Genomic DNA, 18635 nt, shown 5'->3' on the forward strand with positions numbered 1-18635 from the left:
AGAGATAGATAGAGAGAGAGAGAGAGAGAGAGAGAGAGAGAGAGAGAGAGAGAGAGAGAGAGAGAGAGAGAGAGAGAGAGAGAGAGTGGTTTAGTGGGGGAGAGGGAAAGACAGAGGACACATGAGGCAGATTGAGAGAGAGAGAGAGATAGATAGATAGATTTTATTATCGTCCTCGGAGGTCAAATATGACCTATGGGACCAAAGTTACATGTGATGTAGTATGTGTATGGCTGATGAGTGACTCTCGATGCTCCAAAATTGTAGTGATGAGAGTCGCAATGGAGAGCCCACACTTTGGCTGGGAGAGGAAAGTGTGTAGGTCTAAGTTATGGCTGAGAATGTGAGAGAAGCAAGTTCGGATGTGATCAAAAGCTGAGCACTCTAGTAGTGTGTGGTACTCAGACTCTCGAACTTGCAGTGAGCATAATGTGCACAATCGATTTGACTCTTCTCCATTGCCCCAACGCCCTATCTCGCATCGAAGGAAATGGGAGCTAAGCCGAATTGCTGCGATAGTGCGTATCGCGGACAAGGGAATAGGCTCAAGCATGTAAGTGTGAGTACGGTTTCCTCTCTCAGTGAAGAACATGGTTTTGTAGTTGGGGGCAATATAGGTGGTGTAATGTATAAAGCGTGACCCACCAGATTTCTCCCAAGCCGTAATACATTGGCGTTGTAGAAAAGCTTCATTCACTTGAGAGTCAATTGAAGCATCATGTAGCAAGTGTAATGCATCCCATCTCCCAAACCACTTCTTTATGTCTTGCATCCATCCCGTGCTCAAGATCTTGCTTTTATGCGTCTTTTGAACTTTTTTGCTTGCTTCCCATGCAATTGTAGGAAGTCGATGTGAGGGGTTTTGACGCATCTTTATCATGTACTCCACAACCCTTTCCATGCCCATAACCTCAATTGGAAGAGATCCCGACTCAAGAAGTAGGAGCATATATGGTGTTTGTGTCTTAACTTGGAGAAAGTTTGTAAGAAAACGCTTTTGGACATTCTCAAACTCTTTCCAAGTAGACTTTGAGATGCTCCCGCCCCACACTTCAACTCCATAAAGAAGAACCGGTGTCACCAATGCATCAAAAAGATACTTCTTGAGAACCCAACACTTGATGTTTCCCGCATTACACATGTTCTCAAATGCATAATATGCTCTCTTTCCCGCTTCCAAACGATGCATAGCACATTCATGCCACTTGTGATTGGATGGAACCTCAAGGCCAAGGTACTTAAAGCTCTCAACAACTTCAAGTGTCTCGTTGTTGTACACAATGCATGGCTTCTCCTTATGGTTGGTTTTCACAAGCATAACCTTTGTTTTGGATTCATTTACCGTATCAGCCCACTATGCAAGCAAAAGTTCTCAAGGACAACCATAAGCTTTTGTGCATCTTCTAAAGTGTGTGCTAGAAGCACTACATCATCCGCATACAACAAAAGCATGATTACCGCATTGCAAATAGTGACCTCTTCAATGCCTTCTTCTTGCATAACGTCAAGTACCATTTGTTCCAATTGATCGATGCATAGACCAAAGAGAGTTGGTGACAATGGACATCCTTGTTTAACCCCAATAGTGCTTACAAAAATTTCTGAAATTTCTCTTCCCATGCGCAATTGACAAATCACCTTCTCATAGATTCGAAAAACCGCAAGCATAAACTCACTTGGAACTTGGAGTTCTTCCATCCTTCTCCACAAATTGTTACGTGGAATCATATCAAAGGCTTTCTTAAAGTCCACAAAACAACAATACAATCGCTTGCCTTTCAACCGACTTTCCTCCATGAGAACACGAAGAGTGACAAGATGATCAATGGTGCTATGGCATCGACAAAAACCCGCTTGTCCCTTTGCACGCTTGTCATTCTCTTCAGCCCAACCACTCAATTTCATCTCCATTATGCACCCAAACAACTTTGCCATAAGAGACCCAATCATTATAGTCCGGTAGTTGCTTACATTCTTTACATCCCCTCCTTTATGCAAAGGCTTAACCCAATTAGTACTCCAATCATAAGGCATACCATGTTGAAGTGCAAGGTTGAACATATCACACATCCACTCATGGGTAAAATCTCCCGTCCATTTGATCATCTCCGGCTTGATACCTTGAAGATCTCCCGCTTTGCGAGTGGCCAACTTTTCAAGCCCACCGCATACATCCTCAATAGTAAAAAAAGACGGCATACATGGGAGTGAACCATAAAATGGCATTTTTTCAGTATTTTCTTGCTCATATAATTGCCTACAATGTGTGTACATATCCACTAGACTCAAGTTACCAAAATTCTCAACCCGCTTGCCTCTCAAGTTTCTCCAAAATCTTCCACATGCATGTGCCTTTTCTTGGACTTGAAATTCTTGTTGCTTTACTTCCCATCTTCTTCTCTTCTTTTGAATCAATGCCTTGTATGTATGCAAATGACTTTGATAGTTGTCTTTGTCCATAGTTGCATCAAGCTTTATCAAGGACTTTCGAGCATCTTGACATTCTTTATCAAACCACCTTTTGCGTGATCTATCTTTGTTGATACCATGGAGATGCTTTATGGCAAAGCTTTCTTCCGCACAAGAACAAATAGCTTTCTTGAAAGCTTCCCATTTAGTTTCCAATGGTGCATCACATTGAAGCTTTGTCATCCATAATTTTTGCTCAACCATTTCAATGTACATTGGTGCCCATTTGAAATCCATACATAGTGATAACTTCTCTTTCCTTTGGCTGAAATTATCATGCTTAGTTTCTTCTCCACATGAAAGGTCAATACATAAGGTGCGATGGTCGGATTCCGGGGTCCATTGACCAAACATAAAACTCTTTATGCGATACATGATGGCTTCAGAGAGTAGCATATAGTCAATCACACTATCCCCATTATGTCTTCTACATGTAAATCCATTGGTTCCACTCCACAAAGATACACCATTGGCAATGAGCATACCCGTGCTATTACACATGTGTAAAAGTAACTTTCCATAGTGATCCGGCTCTTTCTCATCCATTGAAGTACGATCATACAAGTGAACTTCCTCCAACTCCCTTGAAATGTATGGCATATCAAATTGTTGAGTATCATGTTGCAATGTTTTTGTGCGAGCATTCATATCCCCAAATACAATAACATCACCTTCACCTTTGAAATAAGCAATGTCCTCTTCCAAATCAGAAAATGGTTGATCTCTATCCATGCAAGCATAAAAGGGAGAATCATGATGAGGAATGTAGCAACCGGCTACAAAAATGGGTGCTCTTTTTGGTGTCATAATTTTCAGCCATACATAACGTTTGTACTTGTCATCTTTCACAATTGATACAAAATCTTCCAATCCTTTCTTAACCATACATGCTAACCCTCCTTGTCCTCTTCGTTGCTTGAGATTCTTTGACCACATCAATGAATGTACATTGTAATCCTCCAAGCCGTTAATCCTTTGTGTATCATGCTCCCAAGTTTCAACAAGAAGTACAACATCGGCTTTGCTTGTTAGTTCATCAATGCCAACCCCCGCATTCCATGGGTATCCATTACAATTCCAAAAGCATATTTTCAATTGTAACTCGGTCTCATAGGTCACGCATCCCTATTTGCTTGAGAGACTTGCCTCCTCCTTGGGCACATTTTCTTCATGAGAGATCTCCTTGTTTTTATTATTCTTTTCCTCATATGCCTTGCGACGCATATTTTGTTGCTTAATAGTGCGATCTTCACATACAAAACATTTTGTATCCCTCAAATAGATCCAACTATTATCAAGGATAATCTTTCGCTTGGTCTCATCCGGCATGGTGCATACAATTGGCCGTTCTCCCGAGCGAGGAGCTTCTTGCTTCCCCACTATATGTGCTCCATAGACCATAACTCCGGACATGCCAAAGTGGGTTTTGAAGAAATCTTCAATAACAATGGCAAGAGAAGGAGGTGTCTCTAACTTCTCTTCGGGAATTCCACGAATAACAATGTTCTTGGAACGTCGCTCCCGTTCCTTCAACTCCTCCACATCCACATTCTCAACATTCTTTGTTTGAACCATAGCTTGCATGAGTGAGGAATTAGAAACCACATTGCTACCACATACATCAGCCCAAGACTTGTTTGTGCATACATTTTTCATGTCGCATACATCCCGGCTCATAGTGTCAAATTTCTCCTCTTTCAATACATGGTCATGCTCTACTTTGCTCATCCGCTCCTTCAAAGCATTCAAGTCCACAAGAGAGCGTTTACATTCCTTGACTTCCTCTTCAAGTTGCATCAAACGTGTTGTTTGCATCTCAAGTGTCCTCTTGAGATTCTCATTCTCAACCACAAGTACCCTTAGTGTGCCATTCTCCATTGCAAGTGCTCGTAAGTCTTCGCCTTGTTTGTTTATGGTCTCTTGCAATGATACCAAGTACGCCATGATCATGGTTTCCGATGTCGTTGGTTGGGTGGTTGTGTTGCTATCTCCACACTTAGGAGATTTTGGATCATTTTCCACAATGGTTGTGGACCTTGTTGAAGAAGAAGAACCCTTGCGAGTGCCGGAAGACATTGTATGTAAAATAGGAGATGAGAATCAATTTTGTTGAACCTGTTCACTTCGGAAATGCTGCTATAGAAATGCCTTCCATAACTCTGAAAATTTCTGTCTTTACATCAATGCGTAGAGGACTTCATGCTCTTCGATTGAGGAAGAGAGAGAGAGAGAGAGAGAGAGAGAGAGAGAGAGAGAGATATGGGAGGACAAGAGGGGAGAGAGACATAGAGAGAGGGGACAAGACGAGAGGAAGAGAGAGAGAGAGAGAGAAGAGAGAGGGGAAATGAGAGAGAGAGAGAGAGAGAGAGAAGAAGAAGAAGAAGAGTGAGGGGGGAGGGAGGGGAGAGAGAGAGAGAGAAAGAGAGAGAGAGAGAGAGAGAAAGAGAAGAGAGAGGGAGGAATGAGGTAGAGAAGAGGGATGAGTAAGGAGGAGGAGAATGGCGGATAGAGGAGGAGATGGAGGAGGAAGGTGAAGGGGAGGCAGGATGTTGGAGGAGGAGGCTGAGGAGGAGAAGCAAGTGGAGGGGAGGAGGCACATGGGCGGCAAGAGGAGGAAGGAGAGTGGCAAAAAAAAAAAAAAATCTCACTCCAAAGCTCGCTCCATTGAGCTCGCTCGAAGACCTAGCTCAGAAGCTTTGACACAACCTCCACCCACCATTGTACATATCCATACAAAGAAGGAAGAGTTTTCACCTCCCGTTGTAAGTTCACCACCTAGAACAACATTGCAAATAAAATCATGGGAGAGTACCTTACCACCCTTGCAACTAGATGAAACGCATAGGGCGGTCGAAAACTATTGGTTAAAGCCTTCACCATAACAACTTGGAACAATTGGTTTCAAAAGTTGACGACATCATTCCAAAAGGTATGATCTACCCAAGGAAGGGGGGAGTGTTTGCCGACATCAATCATTTACTTGCTTCCCTCTCAACCTTCCTCCTTGACCTCTCAATCTCCAATCCTAGGGAATATATATATAAATCCTTATACTCGCAAAAACAAGATAAAAAAGTAAAAGAGCAAGAGCCACCAAACAATAATGTGGAAACTTAAAAGTTCTATACATAACACAAAATCATAAAAACACATTATGCACAACAACACGACCCTTGTAATATTTTCACTCTAACCATAATATATCTGCGTGTACAAATATGGCTAGTACGCTAGAGTCATCCACTCCTGCCTTGGGTGAGAAGTATCCTCGTTACCTTTTACAAGTGTTTCATATGGTCTTTTTGGTGCTTGCCTATGAATGGGATTTGGTAGGTACGCTAGCATGTGAGAGGAATTTTGAGGAGTTAGAATGGCTGATACGTCTCTTGACCATGACTGATCCATACATAGTAGAGAGCCTATCCTTTTGATCAAGATGACTATAGGCGTCTAGTGACCTTCTTAGTAAACATTTGTGCCTTTGATGATGAAGAAGATTTACATGATTACACGGATGGCACATATGGTCCCACGGATGATGACTTTGTTTTTCTCCACGACGAGAATAGGGGTTTAGCCTTAGGGTTCCCCCCCAATCCCTACAATATCCTATTCCCTTGACTCTCTAAGAGGAGTGCAAATAACTAGGTTAGGGTTCCTTATGTTTTTTAGTTGTGTTCAATAAGTGTTGATACCTTTTTCCACTGTTGTGCCTCTGGAAGGTGGATGTTTGGTGGTAATTATTGTGCACTTTGTGACTACATAAGGATGCCTCTGAAGGACAACGACAATGGATGTTTACATATTACAATGGATGTTCTCCATTATATCAGGTGTACTACTTCCTTTTATCTATGATTCCATATTTACATGTTTGCATCTTGTCATTTGAATTCGAACAATGCATAAAATTTATGAAGTTGTGACATTGCCAATTTCAAGATGCTATAATTTTTCAGACTTCTAGTACCTTGTTCTTCTCTTTGAGTTTGGCCTATTAATTGGCTTTAAGTAGGTATCAGGACCTTAGGCTAAACTATGCTACTTAATTGCTGACTTTAATTTCTAGATAGTCTATTAATTGTAGTAACTTTAGTAATGTTTTAGGCTACGAGGATACAATTCTCTCTGGTTTATTCCACCTAAGTGTGACTTGTGTTATGGAAGCCCATGTGTTAAGCTGGTATTTGAGACCTCGAGTCTCTCGGCTAGTTTATGCTCAAGCTGGTATTTGAGACCTTGAGTCTCCCAGGTGCTGGTATTTGAGACCTCGAGTCCCCCAGCTACTTGTAGAAACTATGACAACAACAAAAAAGAGAAAAAGAAAAGAGAAAGAAAATAGCACAAACTTTCTTGTATTTTATGTGGATCACACTTAAGTGGTATAAGTGATAAGACCACTAGTCCTTAGACCCCGACGAGCATTCCTAGGGTTAACCACTCTTTAGTAGACATTTTTTAATTAACGTTGGTCAATCTAGTACTTACTTTAGCCCTAGCTCTTGTGTACTTCTCTTAGAGTTGACCTAATAGACCCTAACTCAATTGCATTTTATTCAGGTACTACGCTTGTTCTAGTTGGCAATGTTACAATTCATGAATTTGTTTTTGCATTTCCTAGAATATCATGTATGCATCTCACTTATTGCACCTATACATGCTGCCTTTGAGCTTTCACAATGTTGTTTTTTTTCTGACACAGGTACTTCTATCGTGGATCCTGATGCGGCACTGATATATTCTGAGGACGGAATCTACATCAGGAAGGGGGGCATGTTAACCACAGGTGTCCACTTCTAGTAGTCATGGGCCGGGCTAGTCGGTCCAATAGGAAAAGGGTAAGAGTGATCACCAATGAGAGGCGCACTCTAACATAAACATTCAAGGGTTCGTTGGCTAAGTATGGTTGCCCAAGTGTGAATGGGACGAGCTCATGTAAAAGTCACCTAAACCTAAAAATCATTCATTCTTTCATTTGTGCAATTAAAGAGTGCTCTTTGTGCACGTATGTCGCAAGTGTCAATTCAAGGAACTTGCCGATACACTGTGTGCGAGCCACAAATGGCTCCAAGCACACAACAAGCCTAAACTAGTAAGCTCAAAGATGGTGATGGTGTGTCACTCACCGCTCTACGCTTGCTGTCATGGAGGATTCCTCGCCGCGAAGAAGAGGGAGACGTTGCTACGCCGCACTCAATCGCCTCGCCACCGTCGTGCCGCCGCAATGCTCGATCGCACTCTCTCTCTCTCTCTCACGCATACACACACATACAAGGAGATGAAGAAGAAGAAGATGGAGATGGAGCAAGAGCACTCTTCAATTGCACAAATGAGAGAATGAGTGAATTTTAGGTTTAGTTGACTTTTATATGAGCTCGCCCCATTCACACTTGGGCACCCATGATTAGCCAACTAATCCCTTGAATGTTCCAGTTAGAGTGCACCTCTCATCGACGACCGATCACTCTTACCCTTTTGCTATTGGACCAACAAGCCTAGTACCTGACTCTACCAAGTAAATAATACAACGTCCGTCGTAGGTGATAGGGTGTCCGTGAGCCATGACGGTTAACATGGCCCCTTTCCTGATGTAGATTCCGTCCTCGGAAGCTATTGAGTTGCAACTCGTTCGTCGAGGTGGAAAAGCATTTGAGATGAATGTCCTTAGCCTTCTTCAGTCACTGCAAAATCAAACAACATTGGCACAGTAATTGCATTCTCATATACAATTAAAAATCATATGCAGTTTTAGGCAAACAAATTGATTGGTAGCAAAATTCTAAACCATTTGTCAGCAATAAACATTAAATTGCAATATAATCAAACACATAAACAATTGGAAAGGTAAAAAATTGAACAAGTTTGGGGTCACTAATTTAACGGTCGAAAGGCACTAAAAATCGACTATTAATACCATGGGTAAGCTTCTCAATTTTCTCTGGTCAATTAAGTTGTTTAATCGCAAGAGCCAAGTATTTTATGTTCAAGGGCTGACTAGAGGCTATACCTAGAAGACCTTGTACTTCAGCTATGATAAAAGGAATTGCTCATGAAATCATCGCTTGATTTATTTTCTTTTTTTTGACCCCCCAAAGTCTTGTCACAGTGATTCAATTTTGATGTGTGTGCTTATTTTGTATGCCTTGGGATTTTTTCTTTTCAAGGAAAAGCGTCCACACTGGGAACCTCTAGGGCTCTAGTACCATAGGCGATACATGTGAGTGGAGTACCAAATCAAGCTGAGGTTTCTCTTCGAGCTTAAGATTTTACATTATGGCACTTTGATTTTTTGTTTGTTCGTTTTTAGCATTTTAATTTTGTAACTTTGGGGGGTCATATAACACTGTTACACCTCCCCAAGCTCATCACACTAGTAAACTCCCTTTATAATACTTAAGCTAAAGGTCAATAGGGACTAATCCCACTAGAAAGCCCAAGTACATTTCACACAATGATGCCTAAATCGGATTAAGAACCTAAATAACCATTGATTATTAGGAAGGCATTCCCCATGGTATTAAGAGAAGATCTCTAACACCTAGCTTGGTCAAACTAGCTTAGTCGGACTGCTTGATTTTAAAACCTAGACAAGTGCTTATGACAAAAAATTACATTGAATTTAATGTTTGATACTAAGCAAATGCAATGAATATGATTCTACCAATCACAACTAAAGCAAACAAACATGGATGCAAAAAAGATAAGGGGCAATGCTAATGGACAAGAAACACATGGTTGTGTTGATGGTCGTGCTTGATTTGAAGTGTGAACGAGAGAAAGATTCCATGAAGGTCCAAATCCTAACAACAGCAACATGTTCTTGTACACACTAGGAAACACAAAGAATACCTCTAGGAGGCACATCAGTGGGAAGAAAGAACTTTGCTAATCACTAAACTCTAAAACAGAAACACTCCTATCGTACTAATATTACCTACCCTCCATCACTCGAGTGATGAGGATGAAAGGTGTTTGATGACATAGGTTTCTGTTTCAGTGTACCGGATGTGAATGTGTAGGTTTGGGTCAATGTTTTGACTTTTATTGTGCACACTTGTTTGCTAATTGCTCTTGCTCTTTGCTTTTTTTTTTTGTGAGTATAAGGCTTTATATATACATTCCCTAAGATTGGTGATTGAGAGGTCAGGGAGGAAGGTTGAGAGGGAAGCAAGTAATGATGGATGTCAGCAAACACTCCCCCCTTCCTTGGGTAGATCATACCATTTGAAATGTGCTCGTCACCCTTTGAAACCAATTGTTCCAGTTGGTAATAGGTGAGGATATTTGCCAGTAGTTTTGTATTACCTTAGGTGCCTCGTCGAGTTGCAAGGGTGGTAAGGTACTCTCCCAGGATCAAACTTGAAGTGGTTCATCAGGTGATTCTTGAACACTGGGAGCTGTGGATTCCTTTTTAGCTTTATGGAGGTCCACTATTGTAGGTGGAGGCTGTGGAGAAGATTTTACCTCTATGGATGCATTACATGAGGAGCTAGAAGCTTCATGGGACTCCCCTATTGGCATCTCCCCAGATCCATCCATCTGGGCAAATTGTGGTAGCCCAAACTTTAGTTCTCCATTGAGGAAGGCTTGAGAGCTGAGACTAGCTCAGGGTCTTTATATAGTTTGGACATGATGGTGGTTCTAACTTCTGAAGGCATGAAATCCATCGATTTGGCAATGTTTAACGGCGCCTTTTGAACTTCAGCCCTGACGTGGGGAAGATGGGATCTCCATTTCTTTGATAGGATCAAGTAGTCCCTCTGTAAACATTCTTTCTATCAAGAAGTGAGTACGGCCACTTTCCCATGACTTTAAGTCAATTTCTTCTTGGATGACACTAGGTATGGCTAAGGGTCTATGGACTTGGTGAGGTTGTTGTTGCGTAGGGAACATGGTGTCTATAATCTGGATCTGGCTAGGTGCTGGTTCTAGATCCCTTTGGGTATCTTCTACCAAACTCCTTAATTCTTGACTTGCTCAATCTCCTCTGTAGGGTTTGGATAATTTCCTATCTTCTTCTTGGATCCTGGCCATTGTGGCTCATGAAGATCTTCCTTGTTGGTTTCTATCTTAGTGGTCATTTTGGTCTTCATGGTTTCACTAGGCCATTGTAGATATCTCTACATTAGTGGTGATACCTCTAATGACTAGGCCATCGTAGATATCCTCGTGTCGTAACCCCCTAATGAATCTATCGAGCAATTGATTATTTTTGAAGCGCTCATTTGGATTACAACGAGAATTCAAATGCTTCAAGCGACTAATAAAGTCTCTCACCGGCTCTCCTTCCTCTCGTTGGGATTTCTAGAGCTGAGAGGCTACATCCCAAAGTACTCCCTATAGTATGTATTCTTTCAAGAACAGTCTCCTAAGAGTAGGGTAAATCATTTTTTCTTCCACCCTTAGGGCTCTATACCAATCCCCAGCCTTTCCACTTAAGGTTAGGCTTAAAGCATTACTCTTATGCAGGTCATTGTGTTCTCCTAGAGAATCGCATATTTGTTCAAACACTTTGATATGATTTCTCACATCCCCGTCTCCACTAAATTTTTGTGTGAGCTTGGCTATTTGTACTGCCTTACTTCTAGGCTCTCTATAAGGCGTGTTACGCATAATCTCAGCAATAGATCGACCAATAGCTTGAGCAAATGCTGCCAAGTCACCTAAGTGAGCAAGCACCGTGGATGAAGGCGCTCCAGAGACTACATGTGGAGTAGTATTGGCATTGGGCTTGGCGCATAGGAAGCCCTTGGGTTCCACGTTGGGTACGATGTTGTGCCATGTGGTGGCCCAAAGTTCATATGTGTGGCCCTAGGAATAGCAGACGTCGGATGTGACATGCTAATGCTAGCCGGTAGAGTCCCATGGAAATAAGAACTTGCGTGTTTTTGTTGTGGAGCATAGGTAGTTGAAACAATGTGAGGGGTAGGGACTACATGAGAGAGAGAGAGAGAGAGAGAGAGAGAGAGAGAGAAAGAGAGAGATAGAGAGAGTGTGATCGAGCATTTCGACGATGACACGACGGCGGTGAAGCGGTTGAGTGCGGCGCACCGGCGGCTCCTTCTTCTTTGCGGCGAGAAATCCTCCACGAAAGCAAGCTTAGAGCGGTAAATGACACACCATCACCATCTTTGAGCTTATTAGTTTAGGCTAGTTGCGTGCTTGGAGCCATCTGTGGCTCGCACACAATGCTAGGCAAGGCCCTTGCTTCTATATGTGTGGTAGAAGCCCACAATACCCTGCAAGCTGCAAGACTCACAAAGTGCACAAGAAAATATCTTAGATGAAATCTCATGAAGAGCTTGTTGTGCTCTCAAAAGTATGGCATTTAAACACATTTTTTATGTAACCATTCTCAACTAGCACTTTTTGGAATATGTGAGTAGATTCCAAAGAGTGTCTCTTACACAAGTGAATAGATTTTTGAAGTCTCTTAAGATCGTTTCTTTCTCTCTCTCTCTCTCTTGCCTTTTCCCCTCACTCTCCTTCACCCTCTTTCTTTTCCTCACTCTCTTTCATTTTCTCACTCCCTCTCTCTTCACCCCCCCCCCCCCCCCCCCCCCCCCCCCTCCCCCCCCCCCCCCCCCCCCCCCCCCCCCCTCTCTCTCTCTCTCTCTCTCTCTCTCTCTCTCCAACGACAAACATGAACTTCACCTAGCGTTGTCACATCAATGGTCCAGCTTTGCTTTAAACATGCAACACCCCCTCTCTTTATAGAAACATACGCAACGTTCAAGTTTTCGTTAGTGTCTCTCTTGTGCAAGCATATGTGCATACACACTCTCACCACAATAACCAATTTTTAGGGGAGGAAGGGTAGTAATGGAGTTGCCTACCATTCAACATTTTTTCAAGCACGTTAAAAAAGATTATACTAGTGTCTTTTTAGAGTTATTTTTAAAAATTTTGAAATACAAACTTACAAAAATTTTGAAAAAAATATCAATATTGATCTTAAAAAAAGCCCTTAAAAAATAAAACCAATAATATATTCAAAAAGCATTTGTTTTGTTAAATAACAAAATCTATGTCGAAATTATCTTTTTTTATTAGGTGTACTTAAACTCCTACACCATAGGTAAAATAGAGTCTTTTGACTTTCAATTGTCAAAAAGTTTTTGCTTCCTATAATTTTACCCTTCATTTATGTATGTATTTTAAATCTAACCGTGCCTTTGTGTATTTTAGATTAGATATTTTGTGAGGCTTGCTTTGAAGTGAACAAATGTCACTTGAACAAATGAGTGACATTTGGAGGGGTTCTTTGGTCTTGAAATTTTTAAGCTGCATTATCTATAGTATATTTGTATCTTTAAGCTGCATTATCTATAGTATATTTGTATCTGAAATCTAACCCTACCTTTCTTGTATTTTAGATTATATATTTTGTAAGGCTTTCTTTGAAGTTAACTACTAAGTGACACTTGGAGGGGTTCTTTGGCCTTGAAAAGTTTAAGCTGAAGTATATATTGTATAGAAGTCATTTAGCCTTCAGGACACTTTCAACCTCAATAACAATTGAACACACACAACATAGAACCCACAATATGGAACCCTTAACTTTTTTAATAGAAACTCGTGCCACCAAATAAGAAAAAGACATATAAATATAGAATAAATATAGTGTTTTCCAAAATGTCAAATCATTGGGTGGTGGAGAGCGGACACAAAATACAAAATGAGAATAGATTGGTTACCAAAAACATCTTCACCTTGACAAGTGCATCTAAACTGCCGAAAGGCATGGCTTATGTACCTAGCTATCCTTAGAACAGGTTCATATGTCAATGATAAGATACATTATTTTCCTAGACAAAGTATTGGAGTCGTGCAAAAAACCTATGCCTCTCTAATAATTTATTGATGGGGATAAACAAATTCACATTTTTGCTTAAACATATATATATATATATATATATATATATATATATATATATATATATATATATATATATATATATATATGTGCAAGATAAGATTGTCTTTGTTCCACATGCTCTGTGAAGTCTAGACACGTGCATGCTAACTCCTTGTAGATCTAATAAATTTAATTATGATGCATTAATAGTTATAATAATAGATGACAAGTGGGAATACACAATCGATTCATAGGCTAGAAATTTTTTAGATATTTTTTTCTTTAAATGGAGAGCTCTTATAATGAGGACTGGTCATTTTTATGTTTAGATGGACATTGGTAATCATATTTTAGCATTGATGAAAATCTATAAATAAATACATACAAGAGGGATGTACTCACTCTTGCATGTTGGAATTAGGGTTGCAGAGAAACGCACACAACTTGGAGAAGACGAAGGAAGCTCAAGGCACACAAATGAGAGTGCGTTACTTAGTGTGCAATGGAAAGATAGATAGCCCTAGAGTGATGGGCGTATATACAATAATGTACGGGGGAAAAAACCTCATAAAGAGGGAAAAAAATGCCCCGGCGGTCCTAGTGTTCACACACATCACTACCACATGTATATGGTAACAAATCCCCCCTGGAGTGATGTGATGAACGAGAGATGGCACATGACTAAAAGGAAGTTCCATGCCCTAAGGACATGATCAGCCCACAAAGGGGAGTAAGCCCAAAGATTTGTGGAAAGCTTTGAGCTTCTCACAAGACAATGCCTTTGTGAAAAGATCTACAAGGTTGTCTTGGGTTGGCACATAAGCCAGGCACATAAGCCAAGCTGATCTCTCCTGTTGAGAGCCTCTCCTTGACAGAGTGGTAATGCATCTCAATGTGCTTTGTGTAAGCATGAAAAACTGGTTTCCTCGCAACAACTGCCAATGCGCTCCGATTGTCAGTGTAGATAGTGTTGGCAGTGTCTTGTCCAAAACCTATTGATGAGAGTAATGGAGTCTATGACGGTCCAATGATAGTTAAGGAAATAGAGTTAGAAGACCTCGGAGAAGGGTCCAAACCTGTTTTCATTGCCCAAGATTTGACAGATACCGAGGAGTGTGTACTTAAAGAACTTCTCAAGGAATTCAGGGATCTATTTGCCTCGACATATCATGATATGAAAGGTGTTCAACCTTCCGTGGTGCAACACACAATCCCCAAGAATGGCATGGCTAAACCAGTTCAGCAACGACCCTATCCAGTGAATCCTAGATATGCAAAAATCGTTCAAGAAGAGATTGAAAAGCTTGTGAAATGCGGATTCATATACCCTATTGAGCACGCAGAATGGGTGTCTACAATAGTGATTGTGCCAAAAAAGAATGGGAAACTCAGAGTGTGCGTGGATCTCAAGAAGGTCAATGCCGCCACTAGGAGGGACCATTATCCCTTGCCATATTTAGAACATGTGCTTGAAAGAGTTGCAGGGAAGAAAGCTTATTGCTTTTTAGATGGGTACTCTGGCTACAATCAAATCACAATTGTGCTGGAGAACCAAGCTAAAACAGCCATTATAATCAAATTTGGAGTGTTGGCATTTCGTGTTATGGATTTTGGCTTAACCAATGTCCGTGCTACCTTTCAAAGATTAATAAACACTGCTTTTAGAGAATATTTGAGGGAGTTTTATGAAGCTTTCTTAGATGAACTTTGTGTTTATTCCTCTTGGAAAGAACATATATCATGCTTATGAAAAGTTTTTGAGAAGTGCAAATTGTATCGCATCTCCTTAAACCCTTTCAAATGCCAATTTTGGGTTAAACATGGAGTCATTTTAGGGCATATCGTGTCCAAAAATGGGATTTCCACAGATGAGAGCAAAATTAAAGCCATTACTGAATTGCCACCACCTACAAACTATAAAGGAGTTCAAAGGTTCATGGGCCATGTTGGTTATTACTGATGGTTTATTTTAAACTTTACCGAGATAGCTCGTTCTTTGTAGAAGCTTCTTATTGAGTTCTACTAGACCGCGGAGTGTGACCATGCTTATGAGTCATTGGAAAAGACTTTGACTAGCGCTCCTATTCTACAAGTGCCCGATTGGAATGTAATTTTCCATGTGCATATTGACGCATCGAAGTTTGCTATTGGGTGTATTCTAGCTCAACCAGGAGAACATAAACTGGACTTTCCCATTAGCTTTGCAAGTCATCAATTGAATGATGCCGAGAGAAACTACACCACTACAGAGCGAGAAGGTTTAGGTATGATTTATGCAGTGAAGAAACTTCACTACTACCTTCTGGCCAACAAGTTTGTTTTCTATGTTGATGATCAAGCCTTGTTGTATCTAGTAAATAAACCTTGTTCCACGAGAAGAATTACACAATGGTTGTTAATTATCCTTGAGTTTGATTTTACTGTTGTGGTGAGACTTGGTAAAAGACCTGTCGTCATGGTGAATCATTTGTCTTGCATACCCAATGGTGAAGCCCCTACTGGAGTCGATGATGAGTTGCCCGATACTTCTCTATTCCTAGTCGAAACCATACCTGAATGGAGTGAGAAGATTGTGAACTTTCTAGTGTAATGGTTTTCCACCCAAAGAGCTTCATAAGGACATAGCTCAAAAACTGTTAAAAGAATGTGAACCTTACTCTCTCATTGCAGGAAATCTCTACAGGCTAGGGAAGGATGATATTCTCAGATGTTGTGCTCGTGAGGATGAATATTTATACATACTGCAAGAAGCCCACATGGGTATAGTCGAAGGAAATTTCTCAGGGGAACTAACAGCTAGAAAGGTGTTGCAATCATGCTATTGGTGGCCTACCTTATTCAAGGATGCATCACTTTTTGCAAAAGGAGTTGATGAATGCCAACGTTACAAGATCACACAAAGAAAGGATAAGATACCCTTACATCCTGTTAAAGTGACTCAACCATTGGAGTTTGGACTTTGTAGGCCCAATTAGTCTGGCAGGTTGTAGCACTCAATTTCGATATATTATCATTGCCGTTGACTATGTGACAAAGTGGACGGAAGCTAGGGCGACACGTAAGGCCGTTGCGAGGTCAACTGCCAAGTTTCTCCTTGAGAACATTATTACAAGATTTGGCTGTCCCTTTGAGATTGTGAGTGACAATGGTACTCATTTTATAAATGGAGTAAAGAAAAGAACTCACTACCAACTTGATGATAGCTCACCATAAGTCCACACCTTATTATCCACAAGCAAATGGCCAAGCTGAGAGCACCAACAAGACCTTAATCTCTATCTTGACCAAAATGGTGGAAGCTCATGGCATATATTGGGATTTAAAGCTGACTTCAGCTTTATGGGCTTATCGTACTGTATACAAAGTCTCCATTAACTACACACGGTTTAAGATGGTGTATGGCCAAGAAGTGGTTATGCCATGGAAGTTTGTCGTTCCTAGTCTTCGAGTAGCTTCTCAAGAAGGTTGGGATGGTAACCCCTTAGTTGAGCGATTATATATCCTTGAAAGTCTAGATGAAGAGAGGCAATTAGCTGTGCAAAATGCACTTGTGGAGAAAGATAGGAGGAAGAAATGGTTTGATCGTCATCTAAAGAACAAAGATATCAATGTTGGTGATAAAGTCCTTATGTATGGAGTGTGTCATGAAAAGAAAAAGTTGAAATATGCGGGAAAAGGACCATATAGAGTATGTGAGATCACCCCACAAGGAACCATTTGTGTGGGGACTCTTGATGGAGTTGAAACCATTGGATTTCTTAATGGGAGAAAATTTAAAAGATATTATGATCTTTTAAGCCAACATGAGCTACATGCTATCCATAAAAAAAATTGCAGCCAAGGCACAAACAAAATTGAAGAAGATACAAGCTCAAGATGAGGCTAAGGAGCAACAACAACGCATAAGACACCAACAAGAGGTTAACCTTGGAGTTACACATGCATTCCAAGTTGAAACCGACAAGGATTGGTTGGACTCTAACACACCTCTACGATACCCTATTGAGCTAAACAACGTCTATGGAAAAGTGCTAATAACGCCTTATTGGATACGAGTGCTTAATATAATCCATTAGGGAAAATTTGGACTTTCAAAGGGGCCCTATAAGGACGTTAGAATTTGCCTCTCTTGTCCAAAGTGGGCAAGCCAATGAAGTACCCAAACGCTTTGTCAAAACCTTATCAACCAACATATCATTGGAAAGATCTTCAAAACTAAGCTCTCAATCCCCAAACTTTGACAAATTTGGAGTTGATTTGTAGAAGTTATGGTCTCCCCACTGAAGCTGAAATGTGGGGAGAGATTCCATTTATGAGAAAGAGTTGTCACATCAAAAACAAGAATCTTCTAGAATATAAGGAATCTGATGGCATGCTATATATCAATGGATAGATCTAGATGAGTACATTCTAAATCTAAAAGGTCCAATAAGTTTTGATTTCATATGTAAAAAATTTACCGTGCACCCATTTTGGACAAGAGAGAGAAAGTCAAAGTCCTTATAGGGCCCATTTGAGAGTCCAAAATTTCCCTCATGTGCTATCATATGGGGTGTGGTGTCAGTTAGGGAAGCCACCTCTATCTGAAAGTATTATCCAAGTAAAGGGTGTCAACAAGAAAAAAACTACGCTTTTTGGAATTTGGACACTTCTGTCAGTTATGAAAATGGGGTTGTAGCTCAAGACTTTTTGGTCATGCCTGTTGGAACTATGGAGGGTAATATAAACCTATGACGCACATGGATGTATAGCCACCAAATGCACTATTGATTGGGGGACAAGGGGTGTCACAATGAAGAAACCAACTCTTTGCCCTGCCACTCAAGCCATAGTCCGTGAGATATTACCTCTTAAGGAAATAAAACCGAAAACATTGCATGTCCAAGAGGTTGAACTATATGTCAAAATAGCCCAACTCTCTAGAGCTTCAACTGATGTAGTTGAAATAAAGCTTGAGACACACAAGACCCATCCCAATATAGCAAAGAAAACATACAAGTGGGTCCCTAAAGCTTCTTTACCAACCATAACTTTGACAAATTTGGAGTTGATTTGTAGAAGTTATGGCCTCCCTGCTGAAGCTGAAATGTGAGGGGAGATTCCATTTAAAAGATAGAGTTGTCACATCAAAAACAAGAATCTTCTAAAATATAAGGAATCTGATGGCATTCTATATATCAATGGATAGATCTAGATGAGTACATTCTAAATCCAAAAGGTTCGACAAATTTTGATTTCATATGTAAAAAATTTACCGTGCGCCCATTTTGGACAAGAGGGAGAAATTCAATGTCCTTATAGGGCCCAT

The sequence above is a fragment of the Adiantum capillus-veneris genome, chromosome 7 (assembly GCF_014529385.1).
Source record: "Adiantum capillus-veneris isolate H3 chromosome 7, ASM1452938v2, whole genome shotgun sequence".
Taxonomy (NCBI): domain Eukaryota; kingdom Viridiplantae; phylum Streptophyta; class Polypodiopsida; order Polypodiales; family Pteridaceae; genus Adiantum; species Adiantum capillus-veneris.